This window comes from Herpailurus yagouaroundi, unplaced genomic scaffold (assembly GCF_014898765.1).
Source record: "Herpailurus yagouaroundi ecotype Mexico unplaced genomic scaffold, PumYag 199, whole genome shotgun sequence".
In the NCBI taxonomy this organism is placed as follows: Eukaryota; Metazoa; Chordata; class Mammalia; order Carnivora; family Felidae; genus Herpailurus; species Herpailurus yagouaroundi.
The window spans coordinates 9624649-9641332 of NW_024412430.1; the positions used below are offsets into that span (position 1 = coordinate 9624649).

The 16684-nt window shown below is 38.2% G+C and overlaps 1 protein-coding gene and 1 long non-coding RNA gene across 6 annotated transcripts in view; one reads left to right on the forward strand and one right to left on the reverse strand.

Annotated features, from left to right (window-relative positions):
* The window catches only part of TRPM3 (transient receptor potential cation channel subfamily M member 3), an 811684-nt gene that overhangs the window by 264430 nt on the left and 530570 nt on the right, over positions 1–16684 (forward strand). The gene's annotated exons all lie outside the window — the stretch shown is intronic.
* LOC121013642 (uncharacterized) lies at positions 5730–8122 on the reverse strand. The gene is made up of 2 exons (XR_005782816.1): positions 6554–8122; positions 5730–6100 (listed from the first exon to the last, which is right to left on the reverse strand). It is a non-coding gene; the product is annotated as an uncharacterized LOC121013642 (long non-coding RNA).

Sequence of the window (16684 nt, forward strand, 5' to 3'; positions counted from 1 at the left end):
CTGCCACATTGCAGAGTTCCAGAGAATACCGCTTCCACTGTATGTGAATGGCACCTCCTGGATTTGTGCAGTTCACAGCCTGAGCAGCAGTATATATCACCCTTGGGTACTTGTCCCAGATAGCCCAATGTTTTCCTCCACTTCAGTACTGTTTGTATTTTTGTCTCTATCCCCTAACACATTGTATTTTTAGAGACAGAAACTATGACTTAATTCCCGGCCCATAGTAAGTACAGAGTAAAGGCTCATTTTATTAATGAAAAAGAAATGAAGCCGAATAGAACTTCTTTGCAAGATTAATACCCCAAGATGAAAGAGCTCGGCTTAACTCAGAGTGTTGTAGCATATCCTAACTCATAGGCTTAGCAGTCCACATTTTCTCCCCAATTTCAACTCTTGATCCAAAATATTGGAGTTTCCATTTCTTCAGCCTTAGACACTTCTGACCCTCTCAGCTTCTACCCCTTTATCTTTGCGTTTTCTGTCTCCTGTAACCTTGCGCATTGGCCATTATCACCTTATCCCCCAACTCATTAATTTAATGGAAAGAATATTAGGGAACATTTTCAAAAGCCGACCACCTTGAGTTTTCCCTCCGGGGCCTGTTCCCTCTTATTTCTGTTGTGTGCCTCCCCCCATTCTCTTACATAGCTGCCACCCAAAATTAGAAAATCAGCAATAAAGGTTGAGTTTGGATTCTTACATCACCATGTGATATATCTCTCTTCCCTGCCTTTTATCCCAATGGGAGAAAATATCATAGCTTTAACAACATCAGTGAAGGAATCAAATGTTTGTTTAATTGCAACTGAACATGTGAATAGGGGACTTGCTTCTGAATAGTTTTTTTCCCCCTTCCTATCCATAGTTTTCAATTGGCGCCCTGATCCACCCTAGATCTGTATGCATGGCCACGTTCTGCACATCATTTGTTGCATATCAGTAACGTTCACCTACATACTCTTCCTGTCCAAGGCTGCATCTCCCAATATCCTCTTACACTGAATAAATTGTGGGGGTCCTGTTTCCTGCCATTGGTGAACATGAAGAGCAAGCCTTGCAAACTGGAGGCTTGAAGGTCACATAAGACTCGCAGATCTGTTTTATTTGGACAGCACACTACTTGGAAAAGTTATTCTTTAGTCAATACATGAAAACTGGAAACTTCGATGTGAAAATTAAGCATTCTAGGTTTTCTTAAAAAAAAATCAGACTGGGGCATGTGGGTGGTTCAGTCGGTTGAGTGCCTGAATTTGGCTGAGGTCATGATCTTGCAGTTTGTGAATTCAAGCCCCACATTAGGCTCTGTGCTGACACCTTGGAGCCAGGAGTCTGCTTCAGATTCTTTGTCTCCCTCTCTCTCTGCCCCTCCACTGCTCGCATTCTCTCTCTCTCTCTCTCTCTCTCTCTCTCTCTCTCTCTCTCTCTGTCTCTCAAAAAATAATTATTTTAAATAAAAATTAAAAAAATCAGACGGCCCATTCTACAATGTAGCAGTTCTTCACGTGTACACGTATTCATTTCCCATAGACCACAGTCCTCATTATCCCCTATTGTGTCCCAGATGTGGAAAAGCCCAGTGAATGCTACCATTCATCTCTACTCTTTCATTGTATTCTCTTGTGGTGGGTAAATAGTTCCTTTGTCAATTACAGGAAAATGAGAGATGTCTGGGGAGTGCAGCTAATTTCAAGCAAAAACTAGAAACTGGCTTTCTTTGTGTCATCGAAGCACGTTCTTATACATCAGATGCAAACAAAAAGTGTGCCTGGAGCTTGAACCAGACATAATCTCTCATTTAAGACCGTTTCTTGTAGACATGGAAGTATGTGATCATTGAAAAATAGGAAGAGTGATCTTATTGTTGAAATAATCCCAATATCCCAGGAAGTAACTCCTTGCCAGTGGCACAGGATAATCCATGTGGGAAAGAAGGTCAAGGTGTGAAAAGTATTGGAGATACTGGAGTTACACATAATGGTGAAGTGAGGCTCTCACTAAACCCCCCTGCAACTCCAGTTGTTCATGCACTAGTCACTGCACCCTTACCCCCTCCACCCAAGGGGAATGGGGGGCTGCATTGAGAGGATGGATAGCATAAGATCCGTCCTGATTTCCTTCCTGATACTAAGATGTACAAATGAGTGAAAAATAGACCACAAGGAGAGACAGACAGCAGATAAGTAGCCTTTTCAGAGTCAGTGTAGGCCATATGCCATTTGGAAACAGAAGCGTCTGGTGGCTTCAAAGCCAGACAAATAATATCACTAAAGAGAGTACAGTGATGGGTGGTATGTCTTAATTTGGTTTCCTTGCTTATTAAAGTAACGTTTTTGGCAATCCATTTTTGTAATCTCTGTAAGATGATAATAACAGTTTTTCCTCTAAATGAAGTATGTCATAGTGCACTTATTTTCAGCTTCAGCAAAAACAATTCCTTTGTCTATTTGTCATGGTATTATCTAGCTGCTGGTAAGATAACTGTGTACCTGATGAAAACTATTGTTTTATTTCCTTTATTCTCCCACATCCTGCCCTCCACTTACCCTTTCTAATTTCTCAATTTTTTTCTTCTGCATAATGCAACTAGAACACTGCTAGATTTTTTTTTTTTTTTTAAATTACGTTGTCATGATTCCCTCCATAATAGGTTTACTGGGAAAGTCGGGTAAATCTCATAGCTCAATAGGGAAAACATTAAAAAAAAAAAAAAAAAAAAAACTCGAGTTGTACAAGAGGTGACATTACTGGGGAGTTTTTAACTGGAACTTGAGCCATGAGTCTATGGTTCTTAGGATTCTGGAAACTGCTAGTTACACGCAATACGAGATTGTTGAATTTAAGAATGCATTGTTATCATGTGGAAAAGCAATCTCTACGAAGAATCAAAAATATGTCATGAGAGAAAGACTTGTGGGTTTGATTTTTGGGGTTTGTTTTTTTGTTTTTGAAGAGGGAGTGCAGTACAGGAGATGTTTGGTTGTTTGGTTATATGGACAACATGGGTATTACTCTGGAAAGTTCACCCTTGTGTTTTTAAAGTCTTCTAGTATAAAATTGGAGGATACTAGAGGAAAATGACAGTGAATTTTAAATAAAAGGTATATCCTTATATTTCCTAGTGGTCTTAAAGAAAGCCATAGGATGGAAATAATGTAAATAGATGGGGAAATTATCTAAAGTAGGTCCAGCTAAAATGAAGATGTCTTTTTCAAAATTCCACTGCTTTTACTCTAGCCATAGACTACCAGCCCAAATGGTGTTTTAATCTTATAATATATCACATATTTAACTTATTTCAAATTTTTGAAATTTTAGCTATAACAAATTATCCTTCCTTCCTTGACTGTTTTTATTTGTGGACCAGTTGGTCTCTATATGTTGGAGACCAACTTCGCTGATTCTTGCTAAGTATAAGAATGGAATAGTAAATGGCGTTTTTGAATCCCTTCTACCATTTACCTCATTTTTCTAACAAAATAAGAAATTGAAATGGTATCAACAGTACCTGGGATATTTCCAGGTAATTTTCTATAATGTCTTTAATCAGTTCCCAGTGAATGGTTCCAGGTCATTTGTATGAGACTTCAGTCTGTGGCCCATTATTTTACTTTGTCACTCCCTTAAATAGTCAATTTCCAAATGTTTTATGCTTGATGATATGGCTAAGTTTACTTTTAGATCATCAAACATGTATTTAAGTTTCACTTTTTAGCCACTACATCCATGGCCCATCAGTCCTTTTAATTTTTGTCTTCAAGACCCTTTCAAAAGAAGATGCCAGCATAAAAGCATATTTTAATTTCTTTAGTCACAGCTTTCAACCTATTGTTTTCTGGTCCATTTTAACCAGATGCACTAACTCTAACTCTTTGGTCACTTGGAGTTACTATAATTAGTCTAACCGTGTTGCAACTCCAAGGTCATGTCTGATTCAAAGTTCTCTTCCCTTTCTCCAGATAGGGCTATGATCTTGGCCACTTGGACTTTGGTGAGAGGTGGGGTGGGTGGGGGGGGTTGTGTGTGGCTTCTAGATCCTCATTCCCTTTTCCCTTTCAAGGTCTACTCTTTTGGAAAGGAAGGGAGAGGAATAGTAGAAGCAGAGCTTACCGGAACTAGGCTGTTCGGTTTGTTGTTTTTGTTTTTGTTTCTCTCTAGCTCTGTATATGCTCTATGAGGGGAATGGTCTCTGTGTAGATGGTTTGCATTTGTAGGGGAAGGTCGTGGGAGGGTGGGTAGTGAGGGCTTTGTTCATCCCCCTGTTGGTGACTATAGTTGCTCACAACTACTGCAGAGGAGGATATCTAGAATCCTTTGAGTCCATCTGGAAGACTAGGTTTCCAGTTCCTTCTTGAGGATGGTACTTCCACACTTCTTGCTGCTCTTTCTCCACCCCCCCCCCCCCGTTCCTTCTTGTGGGGCTACAGAAATCATAGGAATTCTCTTCTGTGCCCCCATAACGGCATCTGGGACTTTAGAAGGGGGTTGCCGCACCATTCTTCTTCACAAGTATTATGAGCTTAATCCTTTTAAGACCTGCTGACATACTTTGAAGGCCTTTCTGCCTTCTGATAGCTGCAGCCCAGAAATAGGTACCAGGTTCTGTCCTATGTTTACCCCACATTCCGGGAGACAGGTGTCAACCTCCCCTAAGGACTTTCTCACTGTGCTCAATTCCAGCTCAGCATCAACCTGCCAGTTTCCCTCTCAAACTGCTTGTTCACTGAGTCTCCTCCTCCCCTGAAAGGCTTGGCTCTGGAAACAAATGGTTCTTGCCTGTTAAGTTTGGGACAGGCATGGGTAGGGTACCCTCTCACCACAAAGAACGCAAACCCATGGAATTTAAGGCTGCCTTTGGAGCTCTTTCTTCTTTGGTCTGGGGAATAGAGCGCAGAGAGAAAGGTTGGTGAGTGAGGAATCCTCCTGACTTGTTAGTACAGTTTTCTACACTTTCTGCATTTGCCACAGAGTCCTACTCTACGTGCTGTGAGAATGTTCGTGTGTCTCTATGTACGTGCATGATAGTTTCTCCCTCTTCCGTGAGTTTCAAGCCACTTTGAGGCAGAAATCAAGTCTGGCAGCTTTTTTCCCATCCCTACTAACTACCACTGTAACAATAAAAATAAGAAAGATAATAGCAAACACTTGAATGCTGCTTACTGTAAGTCAGTCCCTGTCCTAAAAGCATTGTATGTATTTTAATGCATTTAATCATCACAAACCCCATGAGGTCACTATTATTGTTGCACTGTTGGCTTCTGAAACTAGATAAAATATTAAGTAACTTGCCTGAGGTAACACAGTTGAGAAGTGGTAAAGCTGGGGCTGGAACCCAGGCAGTCTCATTGTGAGGCTCATCTATACTGATTGTTCTTGTCATAAACATATGGTATCACTGTGAACAGGTGTTGTTGGTAAAGATAATTAGACCCAGGGATAATTTGCTCAGTCTGATTTGGTATGTGAGAGAATACATTAAATTTTAATTTCAGTGGATTATTTTGTTTACAAGAAAAATCAGATTATTATTACCTATGCGTGCAACTTCGTAAATTGTTGAACTCAGTGAATAGGAAACTTTCTGGAATTAAGTATAAGCAGAAGGGTTACTCATGAAAGAATTGAGACTATTAAAGCAATTCCTTCCAAAGAGTCAAAGCAGTTATTTAGTGAGTAAGTATCCCTGGATGTATTAGATGTTCAAAAACAAAACCAAAAAGTTCAACACATATGGTTGTCTGGTCTCAGATGCTATCTGGCACTCCTGGTTTTATCGACAGGAAGACAGAATTGAGAACAGTACATTTCATGGTTCCTGCTTTACACCATCTTAAAACACTGGTGATCTCCTCCTAGCTTGAAACAGTTGCTTGTCTGACCTTGTCTCCTTTACTCCCCTTTTCATTTGCCCTCTGTCTCCACCTCTGGCTCTCCTCTGCACCCACCCATGTCCCCTCCAATCCGTCCACGGCACCAGCTGTGACGTATACTGCCTCTTCTCTCTTCCAGCTGGGGATTTGTTGGCTCTATCTCGTCCTCCTCCAGCTCCCTTCAGTTCTAACAATGGGTATCTGGGACCAATTGGACTCTCTTGACAGTGCTGTTAGGGAAGGAAAAAAAACTGGTCAATTAAAACACAGCATAAATTTTTTCCTGAGCTCTTAACCCTATCCCGTTTAATATGAACTTCTGCAAACCATTTCAAATTGTTACAAGCAACAAGTAAATTCAGTGAATGGGCTGTTGGGCAAATGGCTAGCTTTTTTTTTTTTTTTTAATTTTTTTTTTCAACGTTTATTTATTTTTGGGACAGACAGAGACAGCATGAACGGGGAAGGGGTAGAGAGAGAGGGAGACACAGAATCGGAAACAGGCTCCAGGCTCTGAGCCATCAGCCCAGAGCCTGACGCGGGGCTCGAACTCACGGACCGCGAGATCATGACCTGGCTGAAGTCGGACGCTTAACCGACTGCGCCACCCAGGCACCCCACCTTCTAAATGGCTAGCTTTAAATAAAGTAGCCCTTCAGTCAGCTGATGAGATTGGGAATTACCTTTTTGGATGTTGGCCCTGAGGCTGTCCCGGTTCTTGCCTTCCTGCTTGTTGAGTTCATCCTCTGATGCCATGAGTTCTCCCAGCATGCTTTGCACTTCAGTGGGTTCTGGTCGGCATCTGTGACTTGAAGGAAAGAGTCCTGACTGGTACTTCTGACCTTAGTTAAGCTAAGTCCTTGAGAGTTTCTTCTGGCAGTGGCAGAAAAGCAGAAAACTCGAGCAGAAAACAGCACTCCTGCTTTCAGGCTTACGTGTGGCCTGTGTACCCATGTTGCTCATAATAGAAGCCTGATATTATAGATACACACCAGTAGAGTTGGGGTTCAGGTCAGTGACTTGGTAACTTAGCTTAGTGATAGATTTTTGATTCTCTGATGAACAATGTTGACAGTTCTCTACTACTTAAAATCTCCTTGGTTTCCAGAATCTTGCTTTCCACGATGTATGGTCTCTCTAGATGTTACCTCTGCCACCTTGATAAATCTCTCTTCAGACACTTAATCCTTTTAATAGTGTCTTTCTCTGGGATTGACCTTTGACCCTCTGCTTTCTTACATTTGTAAATGTACTTATCGAGGTCCCTGACTTCAATGGATGCATCTATACTGATAATCCCCAAATTTAAATCTCTTCCTTTGGCCTCTCTACTGGTCTCCAGACACATGTACAGCTGTCTAATTGTTACCTCAGTTTGCTCATTTCACACACAATTCAAACAAGCCATCACCCTTCTCCAAGTTTTCCTCTCTGACATTGCCTGTCTGGTAAATGGTACCACTTTTACCCACCAACCACACTGAGGCTTCTCGGTTAACCTTGTTCTATCCATTCAACCACCAAATCTTATTCCCATTCCTAAGTCAATCTCAACCAATGTGTCTCACCCTTGCCCCTGCTCTGGTACAGATCTGCATCTCTTGTCGCTCATATCCTTTTCAATCTGTCTTTAAAGACAATGCTCTGATCATGCCGCTTCTCTGGGTAAAGTTTCTCATTAGATGACCATTTCCTTTTCAACAAAGAGTCATCTAATTAGCGTGAACATAAGGCCGTTGTAACCTGGCCCCTGTTGAGCTCTTTAACATTTATTCTTTCACTTTACTGCCTGTATACGGTTTTTTTTCACAAGTAGCAAAAATGACATTTCCTAAATGTGCCGGGTGTATTAATTCTTTGTGTCTGTTTGTAGGACCTATGTGAAGTATCACCTTCCCAAGGAAACTTTCTCTGATACCCCCCACTCCCGCAACCTAACATAGATACTCCTCCTTTGGCTACAGGAAGGCTATATGCACATCTCTACCTTAGTGCTTGTCAAACCCTTCTGGAATAGGTTTTTTTTCCCCTGACTTTTACACTAAAGACCAAGTTCTATTTACTTTATCTCCCCAAAACCTAGCCCAGTAAGTATTAAATGAATGATTAATATATAAATGAATGAAACATAATAAATGAGAAAATTAAGATACAGGCAAAACATTTGAGCTAAAACATTCAAATGATTCCTCTGAACAATTCCATTTATGTACTTGGATTCCTATTTTCAGACTCTATTTTGCATATTTGGAGAGAAGTTGCATTCTTGCTAATTAAGTATTTCAGTTAATACTGTGGAAAGCTATTTGTGTTATATAAAGTATGCCTATTTTACTAAATAAGAATATAATAAAATACATAAGAATGGCAGTAGAAATGATTCAGTATACAGTGTTCTTCTGTCCTTTGTCCATTGTCATAACTGTCAGTTGTAATTGTATGCTAGATAAGAGAACAGTAGGTTACTAGAAAGTCAGAAGTATTATATTTTATTATGAACTAATCTTACTCTAATCCCCAAAGCAGCTATTTCCTTTTAATAAGGTGGTTTTAAAAGCTCTCCTGGCATCTGCATATACTCGGTAATATGAATATAGCAAGCCTTTAGGTATTTCACTCATCTCTGTGTGATGTTTTAAATTACTAAACATCTCCTTTTGAAATGATTTTCCTGGAGAGGTGGCGGGGTCGTTCAGTCGTTAAGCGTCCGACTTTGGATTTATGCTCAGGTGATGATCTCGCGGTTCATGAGTTTAAGCCCCACATCTGAGTCTCTGCTGACAGTTCAGAGCCTGGAACCTCCTTCTCTCTCTGCCCCTCCCCCGTTCACGCAAGCACGCTCTCTTTCTCTCTCTCTCTCAAAAATAAACAAATATTTAAAAAAATGAAAAAGTTTTCATGGAATGCTGTATCTTCCTTAAAGTCTAAACCTTCCCCCCAACCCCGCAAAAACAAAACATAACAAACAAACAAAAAACCCTACTTTTTCCCTAGAGTTTGATTCACCAGAGGTTCCCTTTTTCACCACTTCCTTACTATGGTACTAGATACTAAGATTCTCGGTGGCTGTGTATGGAGTCTGCATTATTGAAGCTGTTCCTTTTTAGTTTGACCACTGTAGAGGATTTCCAACCTTCCAAAGTCCCTAATGTATTCTCTGCAAAGCCAAGGTTAAATTCAAGAATGTAACACAATAGAGAACAGAAATTAGACTGTTTCTTCCTCTCCTTGGGATTGTGGACTGCTTGACCACAAAGAGTCCTCTTTTAAAAAGAATTCACGTACTCATATACTCACAGATGTTAAAAACAGGTTCAGGGGGTCCTGTATCTCTAAAAGCATTTCATTGACGCTTTAGGGTCCATGGAGCTCAGGTAGGTTAGCTATGGATTCAGGTTTGGTTATTTCTGTAGTAAAGGATGTTGTGTTGTATTGGGCAGGGTAGAAGTTGAGGCCAAAGCAGAGATAACCAGGAGGTGGAGAAGGGGTTGGATTTAGTGAAAGAAGTTGGAACTTCCTCCTAAGGAAACATTAAAACTAAATTGAAGCATATTTACAAAACTAAGACCAGTAAGTCAGAAAGTAAACTTGATAGGGAAGAGTGAAACATAATTTTACCTAAGTTTCAAGAGGAATATTGGCTTTCCAGAGTCACCTTATTGCTCAATAAATTGTCACCAAGTAGGAAACCTCATATTTCATCCGATCATCAGACGAAACTGATTTGCAGAGTTGGGAGTAGTTAAGTACCATCATCTGCAAAGCATAATGCTTGCTTATGTCTAATATTTTGTCTAGTAATAATACACAACCACAAAGTTATGGCCAGTTCAATTTCATATGTATAACTGAATTGTGTTAGATTTTGTTAGTTGAATATAGCAAGGCCTTTTCTTTGGTTGGGAAAGCATGTTTCTATATTAGGTATTAACAGTCTACTCTATGTCACAACTTTAAGATTGCATGTAATCTAGCTCAAGGTCTGATACTATCATGAGATTGGAATACGAAAAGTTTATTATCATTCTTGAATGGCAAGTTGTATTAACCTCATTTAACCCAGTCAAGTGTTCTGTAGCACCAAATGCAGAAATTTTTTGACAATCTGTCCTCCTGGTTTTTGCATACTTTAATTATTTCACTTTCAACAATCTGTCTGTGTGCTCTTCAGCTTGGATTGTCCTTTGCTAAACTACTTGATTCCTCTGATTGACAAAAGAATGATAAAAGCATATTTAAACCCAATTCCTTTTATTACTGACCATCTGCACTCAAATGTGAAGTGTCATTAAATGTTAGGCTATCACAAGTCTATAGTTTTTGCTTCCTATAGTACTTAATAACGATGGAGCAAAGCATCTTTAGACCAATAGACTGGCTGATTACTGAACTTGATCAGAGTTGTGACTTTCTGAAAAAAAAAATACACATTGATGACAAAGGAGAATGACTTTGCTTTGACTGGCAGTTTTTAATTGATATCATTGTATCTAACAAGATTACTTAGTGCCATTGGCTTAATTTCATTCTGCTCATACTGTGAAAGAGGCAAGAGTTGGATGAATGATGCATCTTCAGGTGATTGTAGGACAGTCACTTGTAGAGATTAACATCTTTTGAAATTGATAGCTATAGCCTTTAAAACTTTCTGAAATAAAAAGTCGTGGTTTTAAAGATGTTTAGATAGCATTATAGACACATTCATTGTAATTTGCATCTGATATATAGTTATGATACTTTGCAATTTGTTTAGGCAAAAATATTCTTTGCCATCAGAGCAGTAACATTTGTTAGCTCAGCAAACCAAAATGTTCCCTTGACATTGTGTAGGTGTTATGTTTTTTGTTGATAATGTACTGCTTTTCATCTTCTATTAATGTTTGGAAAATAAATCTAGAGTCTAAGAAAGTCATTAAGTATTCAGCATGGATCACTGCAGTCAGGGAAGCCCCTGCTCATGCATGTGTGTGGGAAGGAAGCAGACATGGAACATTTAAATATTTAATCAAGTATGCTTTATGGAAAGTAGACTGGACTTGGACATGGTTAGGCACAATCTCATGGAAAGCTATCTATATCAATGGTTAGGATTTAAGTACTTTCAAGTGATTTCGTCTTGGAGAATGGTTGTCATGAAGATGCCCATTATCACATCAAGCTCTCATCATTTTTCTTTTGAAAGCAATTTGGAATGCATTCACAACTGACCTTGAGCATTTTTTCATGAAAATCTGCAAATCTTCAAGAGGGTAAAATTTTCCCTATCCCATATTAAAAAAGAATGTACAAGTCTCTTAAGGATCCTGAAGAATGCTTATAGCAAGTTTTCCTAAGTATGGTGATGAGTAATTTAGAAATAAAACTACATTTTTGTCTTACTCATGATTTGAAAGGCATTTAAGAAAATAATTACACAGTATTACATGGGTAGCAACCTAATCATAATTAGTTCTTTTTTAAAGCATTTAAATGTGAATCCTGAAAACCAGGAATTATATTTGGGGTTTTTTTTTTTTGAGTACATAAAAAGACTAGGTTGTTCACTTAATTATAATAATCATAGTTGTTACTTATCATTTACTATGTACTTGGTGCAGTGATAAGTGCTGTATATACATCAGCTAATGAAGAATGATGTAGACACTGGTGGTATACTCATAATTTGTACAGAGAAACAAAGACTTAAAGAATTCAATGACTTGCCCAAGTCTCAATAACTGATGAGAATATTCAAACCAGGAATGATCTGACTCCAGAACCCGCATTCTCAACCAGCACACACACTAGGGTCTTTCTTAAACTCCCCATGTACCTGAACTAACAAAAGTCTACCTAGGGTTGACATTAGAGTGAGGGACCCCAAAACACAGTCTGGTTGCTAGAATAAGGCAATTTTCAGATTAATTTAGAATGATGGCTTTCAGTTCTCATTGCATATTAGAATCATCAAGGGAATTTTAAAATATACTGAGGTTCTGATCCAACTGATGTTGGGTGGGGCCTGGGCACTGGTATTTTTTACTTGTTCTGTAATTGATGTTAATGTGTAGCCATTTAGAGACGCATTTATTTAGAGCAACCTATGTCTTTCAGGATGCCAGAATTTGGTGGAAATACTTCAGGTTTGTTTCAAGTTTGATTTTTAATACATTTGAACTATTAAATAGGTAAAATAATATAAAATATACATTGATATATGTATTAGGTATAAAGGTTTAATAGGTTTAATCTCAGACTGAATCAAGCTCACTTTAACTTCAGGGTCTTTGCAATTGGCTTACAATACTTAGAAGCTTTACCTGGATGGTTTCCTCTCTTGATTAAGGTTTCTACTCTAATGTTCCTTCAGAGAGAGATGGCCTATGAATATCCTCCAAAATAACTCTGTCCAAATTGTTTATCACATTATAAAATTTTTTTCTTTAAATGATTGTAATTGTCTGAAATAATATTTTTACTTGTTTAGTGTTGGTATCCTTGAAAGAAATGTGAGCAGAGATCTTGTCTGTTTTATCTTAGCATGTATATATCCCTAGCAGTGAGGAGTGGAGTTGGGAACGTAATAAGCACTCAATAAATGCCTCTTGAATGAATGAATGGACAGCAAACATTTAGGACAGATTTTTGGTCAGTGCATCTGTTGATAAACTAAACTTGCTGTCCTCACTTTGAACACACATTCTATGTATCATTTTCTACATAATTGGAAAGAGAATACAACTGCTGCACAAATAGAGGTGTTCTGTGTTCAGTTTAAAATGAAGGTTATTTGATAAAGCCTTTGCATGGTGACTCATTTGAGAATAATACTGTATCTGGAAAATATTAGTTAGGTTTTCAGTAAAATAACTCCTGTAGTGTGTAACAAGACTGAGTTTTTAGACTATCCGGCAACATAAAAAAAAATAATAGAAGATACTGCTTTTTGGATGAGTGTGTATCATTAGTAACAGTAGATAGAATTGTGTAGCTTATACCAGCTTGAAGGGAACTTGGGTTTTGAATTCTAGACCATATCATTATTTCCTTTGGTGGCAGTGCTTTCCAACCTTGGCACAATATTCTTTGGACAAAGTAAAACTGGTTGGGAAAGATTCCTTTTCTAGAGATAAGAAGCTGAACAATATGTAGTAATGAAAATCTCTCCTAGAAGGGGGATTAGCTTTTGTCTGCTTATCCATAATGGCAGTTTCTAGAAAATGCCCAAGCCAAGTAAAGATTCCTAGAATAATATAAAGGAAAGCTCACCTCTTTAGTAAAATTGGCTTGGTGCTTATCGTGTGTAGGGGGAAGCATTCTTCAGTTAGATTATTTTAAAAGACAGTGCAGACAGTTGAGTTTCATTCCATGCAAAAGTATTTTGACCTGTGATTAACTGAAGTTTGTTGGCTTCCAAATGACCGTGGACTCAAGGCATCTTTAAGTATGAGGAAGCCTTACATATCCTTTAGCTCAATCACTTCATTTTATTTTATTTTATTTTATTTTTTAAATTTAAATCCAAGTTACTTAACATACAGTATAATAATGATTTCAGGAATAGAATCCACTGATTCATTGCTTACATATAATACCTAGTGCTCATCCCAACAAGTGCCCTCTTTAATGCCCATTGCCTGTTTAGCCCATCCATCCACCCAACACCCTGCCAGAAACCCTCAATTTGTTCTCTGTACTTAAGAGTCTCTTAAATCTGTCTGCCTCTGTTTTTATATTATTTTTGCTTCCCTTAGGTTCATCTGTTTTGTATATTCAACTCCACATATGAGTGAAAGCATATTGTATTTGTCTTTCTCAGTCTAATTTCTGTTAGCATATTACACTCTAGTTCCATCCACATTGTTGTAAATGGCAAGATTTCATTCTTTATGATTGCCCAGTAATGATTGTATGTATACACAACATCTTCTTTATCCATTCATCCATCAATGGATATTTGGGCTCTTTCCATACTTAGGCTGTTGTCGATAGTGCTTATATATAAACATTGGGGTGCATGTGCCCCTTCGAATCAGCACTCCTGTACCTTTGTATAAATACCTAATTCAATTACTTCATTTTAGATCAAAGAAACTGGGGTCCAGGAAGAAGTGAATCTCAAACTCTGGCTTCCCTTGGTGATTGCAGTGTAGCATGTCCTCTGCCTTCTGAGCTAATGCACTGGATGGCTCACTCTGTGTCTTTTGGTGTTTATTCTAGGAGAATCGTTTTTGCATCATACTTATAAATCCTGAAAATGATAAGTGTATATGTATATTATGAATGTGAAATATCCCTGGATAAGAAATCTAAAGCATATGCAGGTATTTGAAGTGACAATTTGAAACTTGTTTTTCTGCAAGTATACTTAAAATAGAATTACATTTCTTTGGAGAACTCCAGGATGATAAACTCTAAAGTTGTGTGCTGTTCAAGGTTTGAGCTTCGCCTCTGCCTCTGCATATAGGGTCTCTCTCACAGTTCAAATAGATTTACTCCTGATGTTTTAAAATCAGCCTTCTGTATAAACATGGCTATATACACCTCAAATTACAGTACATTAAAGGAATTTGTAAGGAAATGCCCTAAATTAGATTGTGTGGCAAGTAAATGAGGTTGGTAAAGTACAAGACAAAAGGAAAGTGCTCTCTGCACTTGATGGATCACATTGGGAAGTCTAGAATTGCTCCTTAGGGGAGGTGTTGTAGTGAAAAAGTATGGAGTTCAAAATCTGGTCACCCAGGGTGCAAGTCTGTCATCCAGTGCTTCTAGTCAGAGCCCTATGGTAAGTGGCAGGACATCCCTGGTCCTCATTGGGCTCAGCTGCGACATTACTTTGAGTTACATGTATTCTAGAGTCAGCAGGGGTGTGTCCCAAGGCACCAAAGTTAAAGGAGTACAAACACTTAAAATAATTAAAATCTTTAATGACACCATATAAAATGGTGTAACATTTACATATTGATAGCATATGTGCTGAGCTTGGCACCTAGTTAGCAAGAAAGAGTAATTAAAATAGGAAGCTGCTATGTGACAAGCGTGGTTATTCATACCTACAAGCATCCAAACACATTACCACAATGATCTAGCGAATGATACAGCTTTCCCTGGGCTCAGTGTTGCCAGTGACTGCTCTGAGGATGCCAGCCTCAGGGTGTTATGGAGATTCCAGGAGACCGCACCAAAATGCTGCTAGGACCATATAAATGATAGGCGTTGGTCATTATGACAATTTGGGGCTGCTTCTCCATTCTCCGGATTTAACATCATACTGACTACTTGATTGGCCTCCTATCTCTCCTACCAGACTTTCTGCAGGATAGGCCACGGTTATTACTCCTATCTACCAAGCCCCATGCCTGATATGGAACGGGTCCTTTCTAAACTGTTGAAATGAAAGTATGTCATCGTCCAATAGTTACCTAATTGAAGATCTTGTTATCATTTTGAAAGTTGGAATCTCTGTCCTAATAGGATAATGAGCTAATAAAGGAGAATTGAGTACTGATTCTATTGGCCAAAGCCTTGAACCTTCGTGGGCAGTAGTGGGCCAGGCAGAGCCAGTGGTGATCAATCACTCCAGTATTAGGACAGACTGTGTATACATAATATCTTTTACTGGCTTTGCATTCTGTATTTCAGTTCGTTTGAAAAATTCTGGGTTGAAATTCATAAAAAACAAACTCTCCCTTGTTTATATTATTCTTACTGGACATTAATGATCCAGTTAAATGGAAAATAAAACTTATTTTTTGGTTAAAGCTGTATTTTCTTTTCCATTTAGAGATTTCCTTGAGGTTTAAATCTGTCAATGATGATTTACTCAAATACAATGATAAGTGTAAAGAAATTTCTCTGGTCGTTAAGTCCTTAGAAGCAAAGCGCAAAGCCATCAACATGCAGCACCTTTCTTGAGAATACACAACATAGATCCTCTAAAGTGCCTTCGTTTCTAGTGGTGGCCTTGACTTGAAAAATAAATCGTCAAGATAGTAATGCAGTAAATTTCAGAATCATTTCTCTTAGAGTTTATAACAGCAAGTTGAAGGTGATAAAATTCTTATCAACAAGGAGTTTACAGTTGTATATGTGATTAAGGACATGCACTTCTGGTTATTTATAACATGCATCAAGATTTTAAAAACTCTCATGATCATAAAATCAGCTATGACATATAAATTTATTGAAAAACAAGCCATAGTTCTAACACCTCTTCTGACGGGAAAGACCAATCTATCAGAGTGTGGTTTTTGTAATGTACATTTTTCACTTGTTGATGGCAGATATTGAAGTAAAAAACAGAGCCTTCACACGAGAGCTTGGCAAAGGTTTTTGCAGTAATGGAAACACGAAAGACTCACTGTTAGCTACCTGTGTGTGTGTGTGTTCTTTTTTTAACTTGGAGCTCCTTTTTAAGGGCTACCAAATATCCTTTTATTTTGATTTATGTAATGTAGTTAACCATTCTCCTATGGATAGAAATTTGTTGTTCAGAACCTTTTGCCATTATAAACAATGATGCAAAGCATATCTGTGCACATGCCATTGAGCTAATGGGTGAGTACTACGCAGAATAAATTCTTGGGTAAAACTGCTGGGGCCTAAGGTGTGGACATTTTTAAAATTTTTGACAAAAATGGCTAAATTGCCCTTGTTGGAAGATTTCTATATGTCCACTCCCACTGGAGTGTAGAAGATAATTCTTCACGTATGTATATCACACTTAGAGATCTTCACCAATCTGATAGAAGAAAAATGCTTTCTGTACACCTTTAATTTACAGGTTTTTTTTTTGTTTTTGTTTTTGTTTTTGTTTTTGTTTTTTTTTTTTTTTA